The following is a 17,500-nucleotide window of genomic DNA, read 5'->3' on the forward strand; positions in this document are numbered from 1 at the left end:
TAAGAAGCTAAATGTTCTGGCAGGTTCTAGATATTAAGAATAAAAATAATGATGGTGGATTGATAATGGTTACGCAGTTAATACATACACTCTTTAAAAGAAAAGGTTCTTCAAGGGTTCTTTAAATGGGTAATTACAGTTAGTGCCATTTTTGCTTCTCAAAAAGGGTTCTACCTGGTCCTGGTAGACTTTCTGATGGGAAAACACTGTTGTAGGGTTCTACGTAGACTTAATAGTTATGTTCTTTAGCTAAACTGTAGTCCTGGTACCTGATGCAGGACAGGGTTCGTAAACAGGTCTGTCAATAATTAAGTGTTTATTGGCTTCCAAAAACTCCAAAGGGTTCTACACGAGTTCTTTCTGATATGAAGACACCTTGCTGTCGGGTTCATACGCAACCTTTACGGCGTACTCCAGAAGAAAAACCTTAGAACCCATTAAAGGTTCTGAATTTTTTAAAGCTTGTACACAGTGTTCTATCTAAAATCTAATGCTTCTTCTCGATGTTTTTAATCGGTGTGTTATTAGGCTTAGATTACGTTAAGAGCTTCCTCAGAGGTGGAATATATTCAAGTAATAGAACCTTGTTATGGTACTTAAGTAGTGTTTTGGAAGATTCTTTAGTACTTTACTGAAGTGTTATTGAAATTAAACATGTGTTCTGCATTCTTTCTCAATCAGTTTACAAAAGAGAAAAAAAACGTTGACCTTCAAAATACTTTGTTAAAAATCTGAAAATGCCGTGAGAGATTTCTGATCAGTCGTGTTCTCTCTTATTTAAATTCTTTTTTTTTGTTTGTTTTTTAAACACATCCACCTAAATTCACACCAATGTCACATGAAACTGTCTTAATTGGCTCCTCCCATTAATTAACACACACACACACACACACACACACACACACACACACACACCTGTGCCTTATTACCCCTTTTTAGCCCTTGTGTTTCTTCTAAAAAAATGCACAAGATGGATTTATCAGAGACTCATTCAGGATGTTGTTTCCTTTTTCTTCCTCCCACAATAAAATCTCAGCCTTTTCACCATCAGATCGAAAGAAGAGGTGAGTCGAAGTGTGTCGAAGTGTGTCGAAGTGTGTGTTGAGGCGTGTTGAGGTGAGTCAAGGTGTTTTGAGGTGTTTTTTGAGGTGTGTTAAGGTGAGCCGAGGCGAGCTGAGGTGTTTTGAGGTGTTTTGAGGTGTTTTGAGATGCGTGTTGAGGTGAGTTGAGGTGCGTGTTGAGGCGCGTGATGAGGCGCGTGTTGAGGTGTGTTGAGGTGCGTGTTGAGGCGCGTGTTGAGGTGTGTGTTGAGGCGTGTTGAGGCGAGTTGAGGGGTGTGTTGAGGTGTGTTGAGGTGCGTGTTGAGGCGTGTTGAGGCGAGTTGAGGTGTGTGATGAGGCGAGTTGAGGTGCGTGTTGAGGCGAGTTGAGGTGCGTGTTGAGGTGCGTGATGAGGTGCGTGTTGAGGTGCGTGTTGAGGTGCGTGTTGAGGTGCGTGTTGAGGTGCGTGTTGAGGTGAGTTGAGGTGCGTGTTGAGGTGCGTGTTGAGGTGCGTGTTGAGGTGAGTTGAGGCGAGTTGAGGTGCGTGTTGAGGTGTGTGATGAGGTGCGTGTTGAGGTGCGTGTTGTGCGTGTTGAGGTGCGTGTTGAGGTGCGTGTTGAGGTGCGTGTTGAGGTGAGTTGAGGCGTGTGTTGAGGCGCGTGTTGAGGCGCGTGATGAGGTGCGTGTTGAGGCGCGTGTTGAGGCGTGTGTTGAGGTGTGTTGAGGTGTGTGTTGAGGTGTGTGTTGAGGTGTGTTGAGGTGTGAGAAACATTAAAACCTGATGAGAATAAAAGGTTAGAGACAGAGTGTGTGAATAAACTGCAGTACTGAACAGAGGGAAAGAAATGTAGGTCACTGTGTCTGTCTCTGTTAAACCATATCCTGATGTTCAACCACATAAAGGCAGAATAAACACGGGGGAGTTTTATTTCCTTCTCTTCCCGACAGAAAGGCAGACATTTTCCCAACATCTCCGAGGTCACAGACAAACCGTTTCCTCTCAGGATAAACACGGAGTGAAAATAAGGAGGTTTCTGAGATACAAAATCGACTCAAACACGAGCTCAGAGCTAAAAATCCTGCTTTTAAATTCTAACATACAGGTTCTTACGCCAGCTCCTGGAGAAGCTCACACGTCAGTGTTCTCCTGCTCTAACACACACGCACGCACGCACGCACACACGCACACACACACACACACACACACACACACACACGCACGCGCACACATATAGATAGATTAGATTTTAAAACGTCAGTGTTAAAAACACACAGTTCCGCTGTAACAGAGCTTTCAGCACCATGCAGTAAACTACATCACACACATCAGGCCTCAGCTATCAGGAGACGAAGTTCTTCGTAAATTGTTCTCAGGAGCGTTCACAGAAATATGGTGTTGATGAAAATCAAGTTAGTTGAGAAAATCGTTCGTATCCTAAGTTTCTCTCCGAGGGTTTTCTGTAAATTTGCGTAATAAAGAGATTCACTCAGCTGAACCTCGACTTCGGATCGATGAGTTCCTGTGATTTTATCAACGGATTTCACTGTCAACTTTAAATCACTTATTTATTTCAGTGAATAATTATAACTTGAAAGAAAGCAATTCCAAAACAAATCCATAAATTAAGACAAATAAGACTAGCAGTTCAATGAGGACAAAAGTAATGGCACCCTGTAAAAGAAGGAGGAGCTATTGTGTGTCTATGGTAGCCGACATGCTGCAGTGGCTGAGCTGCATTACTGGAAATTGTATCATATGCTGCTCTTAAGAGGCGTTTAATAGAGTTTTCAGCTCTCTGTGAGCTTTGCCTTTTATGGAGTTTTGTGGGTGTGGCTAAATGTAAAAGTCGGTAATTTAGGGCTGACTGGCAGAAATAAAGACTAGCTGTGAGCGTAAACCAATTCACAGATCCAGACCATAATACACAGACAGATAAACAGAGAGACAGATGAAGAGATGAAGAGATAAAGTACATTAAAGGGTGTTGAACAGTTAACACTAAAGTGGAAGACAGACAGACAGACAGGCAGTGTGTTGTTTGAGATGCTGTAAAATGATGTTTTTTCCCTCTAGTCTCTCAGTAATGACACCTCACACAGACGAACAACAGTTTACCTAACCTGTGTGTGTGTGTGTGTGTGTTTGTGTGTGTGTGTGTTGTTGTCGTCTCTATGCGGTCATGTTCATGTGATGTTTTGATTTAATCCTTCAGGGAGAACCCTAATGGTTTTGTGTACAATCCTACAACACAGAGTTCCCTCTCAGAGAACATCACCACTCCTTCAGATAGCTAACAACCTCTAACTATCCGCAGAACCGCAGAGGAACCCGTTCCTGCGGAGCGTAAACACGTTGAACAGACGTGCACTAAAGCTCGTCACACACAGTTACGAAACAAAAAGAATCACACACACATCTTTCTTTCTTTCTTTTTCGCAGTTCTCAGTGTGATAATTCTGGTTTTTTTCCCTCTCCATATGACTCACATTAAACAACATTTCTGCTTTTAAACACACACACACACACACACACACACACACTCATACACTCATGTGACCGTTTCCTCTAAACACTTACATTACAGTATATTACTACTGTATAGTACAGACTTAAACAGCTGCTGAGTTCTGGACTCTGATTGGTCAGAAGGTGTTGATGAGTTTTCTAGAACAGCAGCTCTGACAGTAGCGCAGGTTTATATTAATGCGCTCGCTCTGATACGTTATCGTTTCTATAGCAACAGCTCATTCACAGGGACGTGTACTGCGACGCTCCACTGATCAGGTTTCCGGTACGTTGGTGTTCACATCACGCAGGACCTGTCATGCTCTTGCCATGTTAACGTGCTGGTGAAGAAGCGCAGCAGCGTCTATACCACCTTTTACACCTGCACCATGGAGAGCATCCTGACGGGAAGCATCACAGCCTGGTTCGGGAATATGATGATGATGTTTGAATTCAGCTGAAAAACTTTACACACTTTGGGTTTAAGTCACAAACAAGAAAAACAAAAGACTGAATAAAATCTGAGGTGTGCAGCAGCAGCTGTATCTGACCCTCACATCCTACAGTACAGTGAATATATTACAGTACAGTGAATAGTACAGTACAGTGAATATATTACAGTACAGTGAATATATTACAGTACAGTGAATAGTACAGTACAGTGAATATACTACAGTACAGTGAATATATTACAGTACAGTGAATAGTACAGTACAGTGAATATACTACAGTACAGTGAATATATTACAGTACAGTGAATATACTACAGTACAGTGAATATACTACAGTACAGTGAATAATACAGTACAGTGAATATACTACAGTACAGTGAATATATTACAGTACAGTGAATAGTACAGTACAGTGAATATAGTACAGTACAGTGAATACTACAGTACAGTGAATATACTACAGTACAGTGAATATATTACAGTACAGTGAATAGTACAGTACAGTGAATATACTACAGTACAGTGAATATATTACAGTACAGTGAATATACTACAGTACAGTGAATACTACAGTACAGTGAATAATACAGTACAGTGAATATACTACAGTACAGTGAATAGTACAGTACAGTGAATATACTACAGTACAGTGAATATACTACAGTACAGTGAATAGTACAGTACAGTGAATATACTACAGTACAGTGAATATATTACAGTACAGTGAATAGTACAGTACAGTGAATATACTACAGTACAGTGAATATATTACAGTACAGTGAATATACTACAGTACAGTGAATATACTACAGTACAGTGAATAATACAGTACAGTGAATATACTACAGTACAGTGAATATATTACAGTACAGTGAATAGTACAGTACAGTGAATATACTACAGTACAGTGAATAATACAGTACAGTGAATATACTACAGTACAGTGAATATATTACAGTACAGTGAATAGTACAGTACAGTGAATATACTACAGTACAGTGAATATATTACAGTACAGTGAATATACTACAGTACAGTGAATATACTACAGTACAGTGAATAATACAGTACAGTGAATATACTACAGTACAGTGAATATACTACAGTACAGTGAATAATACAGTACAGTGAATATACTACAGTACAGTGAATATATTACAGTACAGTGAATAGTACAGTACAGTGAATATACTACAGTACAGTGAATATATTACAGTACAGTGAATATACTACAGTACAGTGAATATACTACAGTACAGTGAATAATACAGTACAGTGAATATACTACAGTACAGTGAATATATTACAGTACAGTGAATAGTACAGTACAGTGAATATAGTACAGTACAGTGAATACTACAGTACAGTGAATATACTACAGTACAGTGAATACGTGTCTTACAGTGAATATACTACAGTACAGTGAATATACTACAGTACAGTGAATAGTACAGTACAGCGAATATATTACAGTACAGTGAATATACTACAGTACAGTGAATATAGTACAGTACAGTGAATATATTACAGTACAGTGAATATACTACAGTACAGTGAATATAGTACAGTACAGTGAATATATTACAGTACAGTGAATATACTACAGTACAGTGAATATACTACAGTACAGTGAATATTACAGTACAGTGAATATATTACAGTACAGTGAATATACTACAGTACAGTGAATATATTACAGTACAGTGAATATACTACAGTACAGTGAATATACTACAGTACAGTGAATATATTACAGTACAGTGAATATACTACAGTACAGTGAATATACTACAGTACAGTGAATACGTGTCTTACAGTGAATATATTACAGTACAGTGAATAATACAGTACAGTGAATATATTACAGTACAGTGAATATTACAGTACAGTGAATATATTACAGTACAGTGAATATTACAGTACAGTGAATATATTACAGTACAGTGAATACTACAGTACAGTGAATATACTACAGTACAGTGAATATATTACAGTACAGTGAATAATACAGTACAGTGAATATATTACAGTACAGTGAATATATTACAGTACAGTGAATATACTACAGTACAGTGAATATACTACAGTACAGTGAATATATTACAGTACAGTGAATATACTACAGTACAGTGAATACGTGTCTTACAGTGAATATATTACAGTACAGTGAATAATACAGTACAGTGAATATATTACAGTACAGTGAATAATACAGTACAGTGAATATACTACAGTACAGTGAATATTACAGTACAGTGAATATATTACAGTACAGTGAATATTACAGTACAGTGAATATATTACAGTACAGTGAATACTACAGTACAGTGAATATACTACAGTACAGTGAATACGTGTCTTACAGTGAATATATTACAGTACAGTGAATATATTACAGTACAGTGAATAATACAGTACAGTGAATATATTACAGTACAGTGAATATACTACAGTACAGTGAATATACTACAGTACAGTGAATATATTACAGTACAGTGAATATACTACAGTACAGTGAATATATTACAGTACAGTGAATATATTACAGTACAGTGAATATATTACAGTACAGTGAATATACTACAGTACAGTGAATATACTACAGTACAGTGAATATATTACAGTACAGTGAATATATTACAGTACAGTGAATATACTACAGTACAGTGAATATACTACAGTACAGTGAATATATTACAGTACAGTGACTATACTACAGTACAGTGAATACGTGTCTTACAGTGAATATATTACAGTACAGTGAATATACTACAGTACAGTGAATACTACAGTACAGTGAATATATTACAGTACAGTGAATATATTACAGTACAGTGAATACTACAGTACAGTGAATATATTACAGTACAGTGAATACTACAGTACAGTGAATATACTACAGTACAGTGAATATATTACAGTACAGTGAATATACTACAGTACAGTGAATATATTACAGTACAGTGAATATACTACAGTACAGTGAATATATTACAGTACAGTGAATATACTACAGTACAGTGAATATATTACAGTACAGTGAATATACTACAGTACAGTGAATATATTACAGTACAGTGAATATATTACAGTACAGTGAATATACTACAGTACAGTGAATATACTACAGTACAGTGAATATATTACAGTACAGTGAATATATTACAGTACAGTGAATATATTACAGTACAGTGAATACGTGTCTTACAGTGAATATATTACAGTACAGTGAATATACTACAGTACAGTGAATACTACAGTACAGTGAATATATTACAGTACAGTGAATATACTACAGTACAGTGAATATATTACAGTACAGTGAATATACTACAGTACAGTGAATACGTGTCTTACAGTGAATATATTACAGTACAGTGAATACTACAGTACAGTGAATATACTACAGTACAGTGAATATATTACAGTACAGTGAATATATTACAGTACAGTGAATATACTACAGTACAGTGAATATACTACAGTACAGTGAATACTACAGTACAGTGAATATATTACAGTACAGTGAATATATTACAGTACAGTGAATATATTACAGTACAGTGAATACAGTGAATACGTGTGTTACAGTGAAACTCACAGCCCACACTTTCAGAGGCGTCTATACTGCATGTTAAAACTTGACTCTTTATTCTGGGAAGGAATTTTAGCTCCTCACACACACACACACACACACACACACACACACACACACACACATATATTCTCTCTCTCTCTCTCTCTCTCTCACACACACACACACATATTCTCTCTCTCTCACACACACACACACACACACACTCACACACACACCCACTCTTTATCTGTCTCACACACACACACACTCTTTATCTGTCTCACACACACACACACTCTTTATCTGTTTCACACACACACACACACACACACACACACTCTCTCTCTCTCTCTCCCTCTCTCTCTCTCTCACTCTGAGGTCATGCAGTAATGAAACACACTTGGACGCTGCTGTGGTTTGCGTGACTGGATCTGCGCACACAAAAGGCCTGTGTGATGAAATCTCTTCTTTCCCATTGGGTTGTCGGCCAAGTTTTGTGTGTGTGTGTGTGTGTGTGTGTGTGCGGGCGTGTGTGTGTATGTGTGTGTGAGAGAGAGAGAGAACCAGGAAACAGCTTTTATTCAGACTTTACAATGCTCTAAACTGAGGGAAATGACTGTAAAAAAAAAACAATAATCCACTTCAAAGTTTGTACAAAATAAAGATTTTAAATGTTTGTCAGCACATATCTACATGTTTAGCATTTACTTCACTGTGGTTACTGAATAATCAGCTTTAAGGTGAATAACTGAACGCTACACCCTGAGCTTAAGGGCGTAATTCAGGGCGAGACGTTCAGTACAGAAATCCTTCATCAGCCGAGCGAACGACGTGAAACAACAACCGAGTAATTGCACTGAAACTTTATTATTACAGTAATTACACTGCAGTTCCTCCTGGATTTCTTCTTCATGGTTCTAAAATAAAAAGCATTTCACTTTCATTTACTAAAAAATTATATCTGTACTTTTACTCAAATACATAAACTACATAAGAAATAAAACAAAAATTTACACATTTTAGTAATTCTTACATTTTCATTTAGATGCTCAAAGTAAATCAGGACTGAAATAAGTCTTTCTCTTTTTTTTGCCTCAGCTACAAATTCAATAAATAGATTTTTTCTTTTTTGCATTTTTAAATTAATTAATTATTAAAAAATTAATCATTGTAACCATCCAATCAAATCCATATCCCTTTGTGTAGATACCAAACAATCAGCTTAATTCACTTATTAAACTCACTTTAATCTTTCTTCATACATTAAACTTACTATCACGAGAAAAAAGAAAAAAATAAATACACTTTCAAAAGAATGAGAGATGTGGTTGGATGTTTATGTTAATGAAGTTATAATAGAAGATAGAAGTGCTGACTCCACCCATAACTCTGCCCACAATCATGATCGTGACTCCGCCCATAATCCTGATCGTCAGTGTAATGTTTGTAACTTTACACACAAACAATTCGTGCAAATTCTTTTTTAAAAAAGTCATAATTTTAGTTAAAAGAATGAATTTATTTAATTTTAAACACTTGAGCACATTTAAGAATGAAGACTTTTTAACTTCACTTCAGCAGATAAATTTAGCGACATTGTTTTATCCTGGAATCTTTCCAGTAGTGAATGAAAATAAAGTGCATTAATTATGTTTTATTTCTAAAATCTACAGCACAAAAGAAACAGTTTATTCAACATTAAAGTTGTCAAAATGTCACTGAATAAAAGTGAGTCTGGAGTAAAGAAAGATTTACACGCTGCATTAATCTGCTGTAGAGGAAGTGAAGATTAAAAGTCAAGAAATAAAGTTAAACTGAGTCTGAAAACGAGACGTGAAGTGAAAGGCATTATGGGTAATAGGTGTGTAAATCTGCTGTTTATTAATGATTATAAACTTAACAGTGTGTGTATGTGTGTGTGTGTGTGTGTGTGCACATATGTTCTTGTGTGTGAAACAAAGAACGCGTCACACCCATCTGCTCATCCGCTACACAATTACACACTGATTACGTCATCGAGAAACACACACACACACAGCTGAAACACACACACACACACACGGCTGAAACACACACACACACACACACGGCTGAAACACACACACACAGCTGAAACACACACACACACACACACACACACACACACACACGGCTGAAAAACACACACACAGCTGAAACACACACACACACACACACACGGCTGAAAAACACACACACACACACGGGCATAATACAGTTATATAAACACATTTAGTATAAACTTATAACATAAAACATGTAAATTTTAACCATGTGTTATAAAAACGCATTCGTGAAAGACATGTGGTCTTCTGCTGCTGTAGCTCATCCACCTCAAGCTTTGGTGTGTTCTGAGATGCTTTTCTGCTCACCACAGTTGTAAAGAGTGATTATTGAGTTACTATAGACTTCCTGTCCGCTCAGACCAGTCTGCTCATTCTCCTCTGATCTCTCATCAACAAGGTGTTTCAGGCTGCAGATCCTCCGCTCACAGGATGGTTTTTGTATTTCACACCATTCTGTGTAAACTCTAGAGACTGTTGTGTGTGAAAATCCCAGCAGGAGATCAGCAGTTTCTGAAAAACTCAAACCAGCCCATGTGATACCAACATCCAGGCCACGGTTAAAGTCCCAGAGATCACACTTTCTCTTCATTCTGATCTTTGATGTGAACGTTAACTGAAGCTCCTGACCTGCATCTGTGTGAGTTTATAACTGCATGAATGTGCAGGTTTACAGGTGTTCCTAATAAAGTGGACAGTGAGTTCATTTAATAATATGTAATAAATTAATTTAAGATAATTGCATAATAGCTATATTGATCAAAACTTAATAACAAACTGGATATTTATTTCAAATAAATGGACTGTAATGAGAGTTTGGTTTTTTTTTTTTGTTTGTTTTTTTGCTTAAGAATTCAGTGTCGCTTCCAAAAATTCAGGATGTTTCCAAACAGTCTCTGCGTTACGACATGTGAGGCCTCACAGATTTACGCTGCTCCATGGAGATAAAGTGAAAAAACCCTGATTATAAAAGCGAGGTCATGTAAATATTTGCACAGGCGTGTTAGTGTTTTTCCTCGAAGAGGTTTTTCCTGAATGACAAAACCGGAGACTCTTTAAACTATTAAAAACATCATCATTTCCTTTCTGAAGAAAAACTTCTCTTCTTTCCTTTTCTGTGAGAGAATCACTTGATGAACTTTATGAAAATTGGAACATCAACATTTTTGAAATATCTGTCCTTTACTTTCACTTCATACTTTTAACTTCCTTCTCACTACATTCCTCTATAATCAGATATAATCAGAAGTCATAAAGTCATAAAGCAAATGTTTACCATCAAACAGCTTCAGATCTAAATTCTTAACAAATCTGCTGCTTTGTATAGTTTGTATTTTTTTTTAGCTTTAGTTTGCATACTGAGAGTTATTAGCATGCTAGCTAGTGTGAGAGTTAATAAGAGAAAACAGCCGTAAAGCTGTTATTAGTTCGGCGCGGCTGATGATGTTTTTTGGTTTATTGGTGAAAGCGCAATTTACTTAAAGTATGAAAAGAAAAGAAAATAATAATGAAATAAATGTGTTTTGATGTAGATTTATCACTTCTCCATGGAAACATCCTCCAGGATAAACTCAGAAACATTTGACTATTATGTTTAAAACCCGGAAAATTTCTTTAAAATTTGACTAACCCACATTTTCCTCATGCTTTTTCAGACAGGGTGTGTAGGTTAACCCGTTTTCTTTATCAAGTTATTCAACCTTGAAGAGCACACGTATACAGACGAGGTCACTTCACTTCACGGCACGTTACGGCAGGAACGAGGTGAAGGGCGAAAAAACAATCTGAGAAAAAAAAACAGTTGTTTTAATAAGCTTCAGCTCTGAAAGATTGTTTCTGAAAGATCTGACATACGAATTTCATCATTTCAGATATTAAATGCGAGAAAATGAACGCATTGTTCAAATACGCAGGTGTTAGATAGGAATCAGCTTCATCAGTCAGTTATTCCCAAAAATGTATTAAACAGAAGTTTATAAGACAAACGACTGATTATTTAAACTCCAGGTGAGGTGTAAGGCATGAAAACTGCAATTATTTTGTCTATTTAATCTCTTTAATGCCTTCTACAATACAATTTCTCTTTTTCTATATTGTTCCAGACGGTGAATAAATCAGAACAGATCACATCGGTGGATCTTTGTGAAAGTGGGAGTTTCTGTAATTTTATATCCTTAAACCCTTCCTGAATAAAACATGTAGAAACAGGAGAGAAGGAGAACTGGGTCAGTCATTGTTCAGAGAAATAAAGAGGCTTTATTCAGCTGTGTGGTGAAATCGTTTCACCTACTGACTCAAAATCCACGTTACGTGGAGGATTCAGGATTATTTTGTCTAAGACCTGAAAAACACACAAAACCAGGCCAAAGTTGAAGCTGAAGGTCTACTTTACGTGTGAAGCGTATTTACGTTTGGTTTACGGCCTCCTGTGTTTGCCATCTGGAAATTAAACGAGTCCAAACTGGCCCTCAGCTCTAATTACTGACAAACACGCAGGACAAACGCAATTAAAATGAAATCAGGACAGAGTCCAGGACTCGTGGGAATCTGAGCAGGAAAAACATGAGGCTGAGCAAACAACATCAACGAAAACATCACACTTTACGTTTAAAAACAACAAAAATGTCACGCTTTACATTTAACAACAAAAACGTCACGCTTTACATTTAACAACAAAAACGTCACTCTTTACGTTTAACAACAAAAACGTCACTCTTTACGTTTAACAACAAAAACGTCACTCTTTACGTTTAACAACAAAAACGTCACACTTTACGTTTAACAACAACAAAAACGTCACGCATTACATTTAACGTCAACGAAAACATCACACTTTACGTTTAAAAACAACAAAAATGTCACGCTTTACATTTAACAACAACAAAAACTTCACACTTTACATTTAACAACAACAAAAACGTCACGCTTTATATTTAACGTCAACAAAAACATCACACTTTACGTTTAACGTCAACAAAAATGTCACGCTTTACAATTAACACCAACAAATGTAAAAATGAGCAAAAAAAGTATAATAAAAACATCATTTTACAATTGTAAAAAATCAGAAAACATCATGCTTTATAAATACAAAAATGAGAAAATAAATGATCCTTTTTAAACGTAATCATAAAATTTTATAAATGTTGTAACATCAAAGAATTTTTAGCATTGCATGCTCTTTCAATGGGACTTTTTTAAAGACATCTGACACGACTGCTGTCCTTCAGCTCTTTGGGAAATTCCCTGTGAGTAACGTGGTAACGAGTGTTAGCACAGCTGTGTTTATATTATTTAATATTTTTACTCTTAAACATTTCAGGCTCAGTGTGTTACAGTCAGCATCAGTGAGAACCACGTGAGGGTTTTGTGGTTGAATATTCAACACAGTACGAGGAAGTTAAATCAGGAGGTTTCAGTCTTTCTACATCCTGTTCTTCGTTCATTTACAGTAAACGATAGCGCTGCTGTCAATCATCACCTCAACACGCCTTTATTTAGTTTTGACTTACAGTTATGAAGGAAATATTTATCAAAAATGTTTTTATCTATCTTCCTCGTATGGGTTTTTATCTTTTGTTGCTTTTGTGTGTGTTTAGGTATGGTCTATTACCCATAATGCACTGCATATGACTGTTTTTAGCACTGAGAAATGGTTGCTAATGCTACATTTTTAATTCATGTTTATGAATGTCATTAAAATGACAGTGCAATTATTATTACTTAGCATCCAATGCTAACACAACGAACATGGATTCCCACTGGATGCTAAGGAATAATAATTGCACTGTCATGTTAATCCTGTGGAGTCTTTTCTTACTAAAACACTTCTGAGGTAAATGTAAATGTTCTGGAAGTTTCTGTCTCGCTTCCCCTCTCACTCTCTCAGTGTTCACATGCTAGTTAGCTAAATTGCTCACTTCAGTCCTAGCTGGTTTGTTCTTGGCAGCCATATTGTTCCGTTGCCTAGCAACAGTGTTCAAACAGCTTGAGTGTGGTGTGTTTTTGCCTTCGCATGCCAAAAGCTCGATTTCATTAACGTTCAGACGAGTTTGTGATGAAATAAAGTGTTAAGTTAGCTAAAATGATTGGGTTGAGTCGTGACTCAGCATTTTTCACAATGAAGGATATGATGTTATTTTGATTAGCGGTTGACGCTAAGTGTATTTGTAGTCAGTTTTCGTACTAATGTGAGGTAAATGTTGATGTTCCGGATGTTTCCATCTCATTTCCGCTCTCACTCGTTAACATTCACACGCTAGCTAGCAAAAATTGCTAACCTTACTCACGGCTAGATTGGGCTTGGCGGCCATATTTTCCAGTTGCCTAACAACAGCATTTAGACAACGTTAAGCCCTTGAATGTTGTGTGTTCGAACAATGTCAGTAACGTTACCATACGTTAGCAAAAATATGAGTTAACATCGCGCTAGAGCTCAGTCTGGATTTAACAGTGTGTGTATGTGTGTGTGTGTATGTGTGTGTGTGTGTGTTTAGGTGCGCACAGTGCTAATCTCATACGCTAGCTGCTGACTAACTAGCTGATTAGCTAGCTGGCTGTGGCGCTAGCTAGTGCAGAGTAAAGGTGTTTTCTTCATTAGCATCTGCTGATTCAGTTTCTGTGTATGCTTTCCCAAATCTTATGGTTTTTTTTTAAATATTTTAACGAGTATTAGCGTACGTGTTAGCATTAAGTCTTGCAGGAGCTCTTCTAACACACACACTAGCACGTTTAGGTCCAGATTTTTTCTGAATTAGAGTGAGAAAGGTTTTTGTTGTGTATACTCTGGCACAGATGTTTAAGGAAATGTGAAACAATGGAAAGATGGGAGCTGATAACAATTCCGCTAATTGTTTTGCTTGGAGCGTGTGTTGGGTTAAACTCACGCAAGCGAAATTCTTTATTATTATTATTATTGTGTTATTCTATAAATAAAATTAAACTGAATTGAAATTTATTGTGTCATAATGTCTCCAGGACTGTTTTTACAGATTTTGCTTGAATCTCTTTACACCACAATGCTGCAGAATTCTGGGTTCTGACTGGCTGAAAGGTGTTCATTAAGTAAGTAATAAACACTGTGTGTGTGTGTGTGTGTGTGTGAGAGTAAAATACTGAGTGTGATGAAGCAGAGTTACTGTTACCACCCTGAAGTTGATTATTTTCCTATAACAGCACATTCTGAAGTGTGTTATTCTTCTTACTCCACAGCAACTTACCAACGATCACAATTTTTTATTTATTAAAAAATGACACGTCATACTTTTTTATCCGTTTATAGTTACATTTAACGAGTTAGTTCCTGTTGTCACTTACGTTATAGCAGCTATAAACAGTCGCTCCCTCACCAGCCTCTCTTTATTCTCTCTCCTAAAGTTAATAAGACAAAAAAAAAACCACGCAGCTTGTTCCGCATGTTACTGAGAAACCACAAAGAAGCGTAAACTCCTCTGTCCTGAAGATGTCGGAAAACTTACAGTTACAGCTTTACCTCTGACTGTTACAAAGCGCTGACACTGGAGACTCCTTCCATACATGTTACATAAACGTCTCCTTACAGATCAGAGCGTTTGCTGTACACGTCCCTGTGAATGAGCTGTTGCTATAGAAACAATACCGTATTAAAACGAGTGCATTAATATAAACCGGTGATTTGCAGCTGCGCTACTGTCAGTAATTATTTCGTAATAATAATTGTTTAGTTCCGGTGTTGCTGTGAAACTCGAGGTGGGCTGAGGGAGGAGAGTGGGAGGAGAGTTTGTCTCTGCAGTGATGTCGATGGTGTTGCCTTGATGAGATAAGATGAAGGTGAAGGTTCAGATAAAGATCCACTGCCTATGAGTTTAATATTAACACCGCAGAATAAACACACTTTTTTTTGAAGGTTCGAGGCCAGAGGTGAGCTGAGAGTGTGTGAATGTTCATGTGTGTGTGTGAAGGTTCATGTGTGTGTGTGTGTGTGTGTGTGTGTGTGTGTGTGTGCGTGTGTGTGTGAATTTCCTAGAAGCACTTTTAGGCCCTTGTTCTCATTCAGCACTTTCCTTATACAGTCTGCTTTAAGAAACAGGATGTAAACTTCCCAATGAAACTGACAACAGATCATCTGTGTGACATTACACCCTAATCCTCACATACAGAATACCCACAATGCACTGCTGTCTGTAAATTAAGCTTGGTGTGTGGTTTGGGACGCACCCACTGTACACTGTTGCGTTATTGTTCAGAGAAGAAAGAGTTCATTTTCTCATTTCTCCACAAACACCACAGTTTCCACTTTGAACTTTCAGAAGCTTTTTTTTCTCTCTCAGTCCCTGATTTTGACCCTGAAGAGGAAAATCACAAGACCTGAGTGTGAAGCATTTAAGGAGCTTTAAAGAGAACAATATGCAGCTTTCTTGTGTGTTTTTTTAATTATTATTTACACTTAGTGATTTCTATGTGTTCATGACAAGTAATAAAATCTTTTTCATTACTGTAATGACTTAGAGATAAATTGTTAGTAAATTGTGTGTAATAGATGAGTAACAGATGATTAATGTGCTTTATTGATTATTTGCATTGTTTATTGCAATGACAGCAAACTACAGGGTGTGTATTCGGTGAAAAAATCTAAAGATAAGAAAGATAAAGAAAAACAGATTCATGGCCCATGAGTACATTTTTATTTCTCATGATCAGTCAGCAGTTTTTTTTCTTCTCTACTCCAGCTAGCTGTTTCACTTGTTTGATTTTTTTTAAATCATAAAATATAACTAAAGCAAAAGAATTTATGAGAATGTGTGAATTTAACACACACATAATATCTGTTACAGTATATTAGCAGTACAATGGGACCAAATGATCAGTTTGAAGAAATTTAAAAACTAATTAAAAAGAAAAAAGTAGTTCCTTGACGCCACCTAGTGTCTGAACCAGCAATCTGATTTTTTATTTATTAATTTAATTTTATTTATTTTTCCCCCTTTTTTTTCTTTTTGGAAATGATTTTAACTTTAATTTTTTTATTGAATGTTTTATTGAATGCTAGTTTTTTATATAGAAATAAAATAAATTAAACAGATGACCCTGTCTCTGTGTTATTTTCATTGTTACAAGTGAACACTGAGCAAAATAATAAATTTTTTTCCTTTTTAAGTTTTTTATTTTAATTTTAAATTTAATGCAATCTGTGAATGAAGCCTTCACTGATGAGGTTATGAAATATTTTACTGTAAAATATAAAACATCAGCACTGCACTAAGACTCTATCACTGAGATCTTCATAATTAAAAACAATAAATAACATACAGTAGGTTATAATGGATAATAACAGAACTTTCTTGTATCATGTGAACACTAACACGCTGGTTTTAATATTTCTTATGACATTATCCACCTTATAGATGTTAATATGAAGAAAATAATATTTATAATAATATATTATAACGCGCTTTTTTTTAACTTGTAATTACACGATTGTCCTGTAGGGGGCGGTGCACGCTTCCACGAAGTCATCAACGAAGAAGAACGACACTTCCGGTTACGTATTGCGCAGTGGGCGGGGTTTGCTAAGCGGTATACGGCGCGCGTAAAATGAAACGGTTTGTTGTGGTTGTTTTTAGCACCTTAGCAACGGAGCTAGCATAGCTTAGCTTAGCATAGCATAGCTTAATTTAGTATAACTTTAACTGTAATTGGAGAAAATCAGTCCGTATCATTTTTTAATCGTTATTTTATATTTTTACTTCTTAAATAAATGAGTTTGGAGAAGTTTATCAGTTTGGATAATAGTAGCTAAGAGATTAGCCGGTTTGCTAACCGTGGCTAGCTCAGGTGACAGTAATGAGCAGGTAGTGTGACGTCAT

At 36.5% G+C, this 17,500-nt stretch overlaps 1 protein-coding gene and 1 long non-coding RNA gene across 3 annotated transcripts in view; both read left to right on the top strand.

Annotated features, from left to right (window-relative positions):
• Nucleotides 1–971: 971 nt before the first annotated feature.
• Nucleotides 972–16,590, top strand: LOC128317086 (uncharacterized). The gene is made up of 3 exons (XR_008300571.1): nt 972–1,064; nt 14,634–14,720; nt 15,965–16,590. It is a non-coding gene; the product is annotated as an uncharacterized LOC128317086 (long non-coding RNA).
• A 576-nt stretch (nt 16,591–17,166) lies between these two features.
• The window catches only part of poc1a (POC1 centriolar protein A), a 256,921-nt gene continuing 256,587 nt past the window's right edge, over nt 17,167–17,500 (top strand). For both annotated transcript variants that reach the window (XM_053227020.1, XM_053227019.1), the window contains exon 1: nt 17,167–17,500. This exon is cut by the window's right edge and continues 126 nt beyond it. The gene's annotated coding sequence lies outside the window, so the exon portion shown is untranslated.

Source organism: Pangasianodon hypophthalmus, chromosome 20 (assembly GCF_027358585.1).
Source record: "Pangasianodon hypophthalmus isolate fPanHyp1 chromosome 20, fPanHyp1.pri, whole genome shotgun sequence".
NCBI lineage: Eukaryota > Metazoa > Chordata > Actinopteri > Siluriformes > Pangasiidae > Pangasianodon > Pangasianodon hypophthalmus.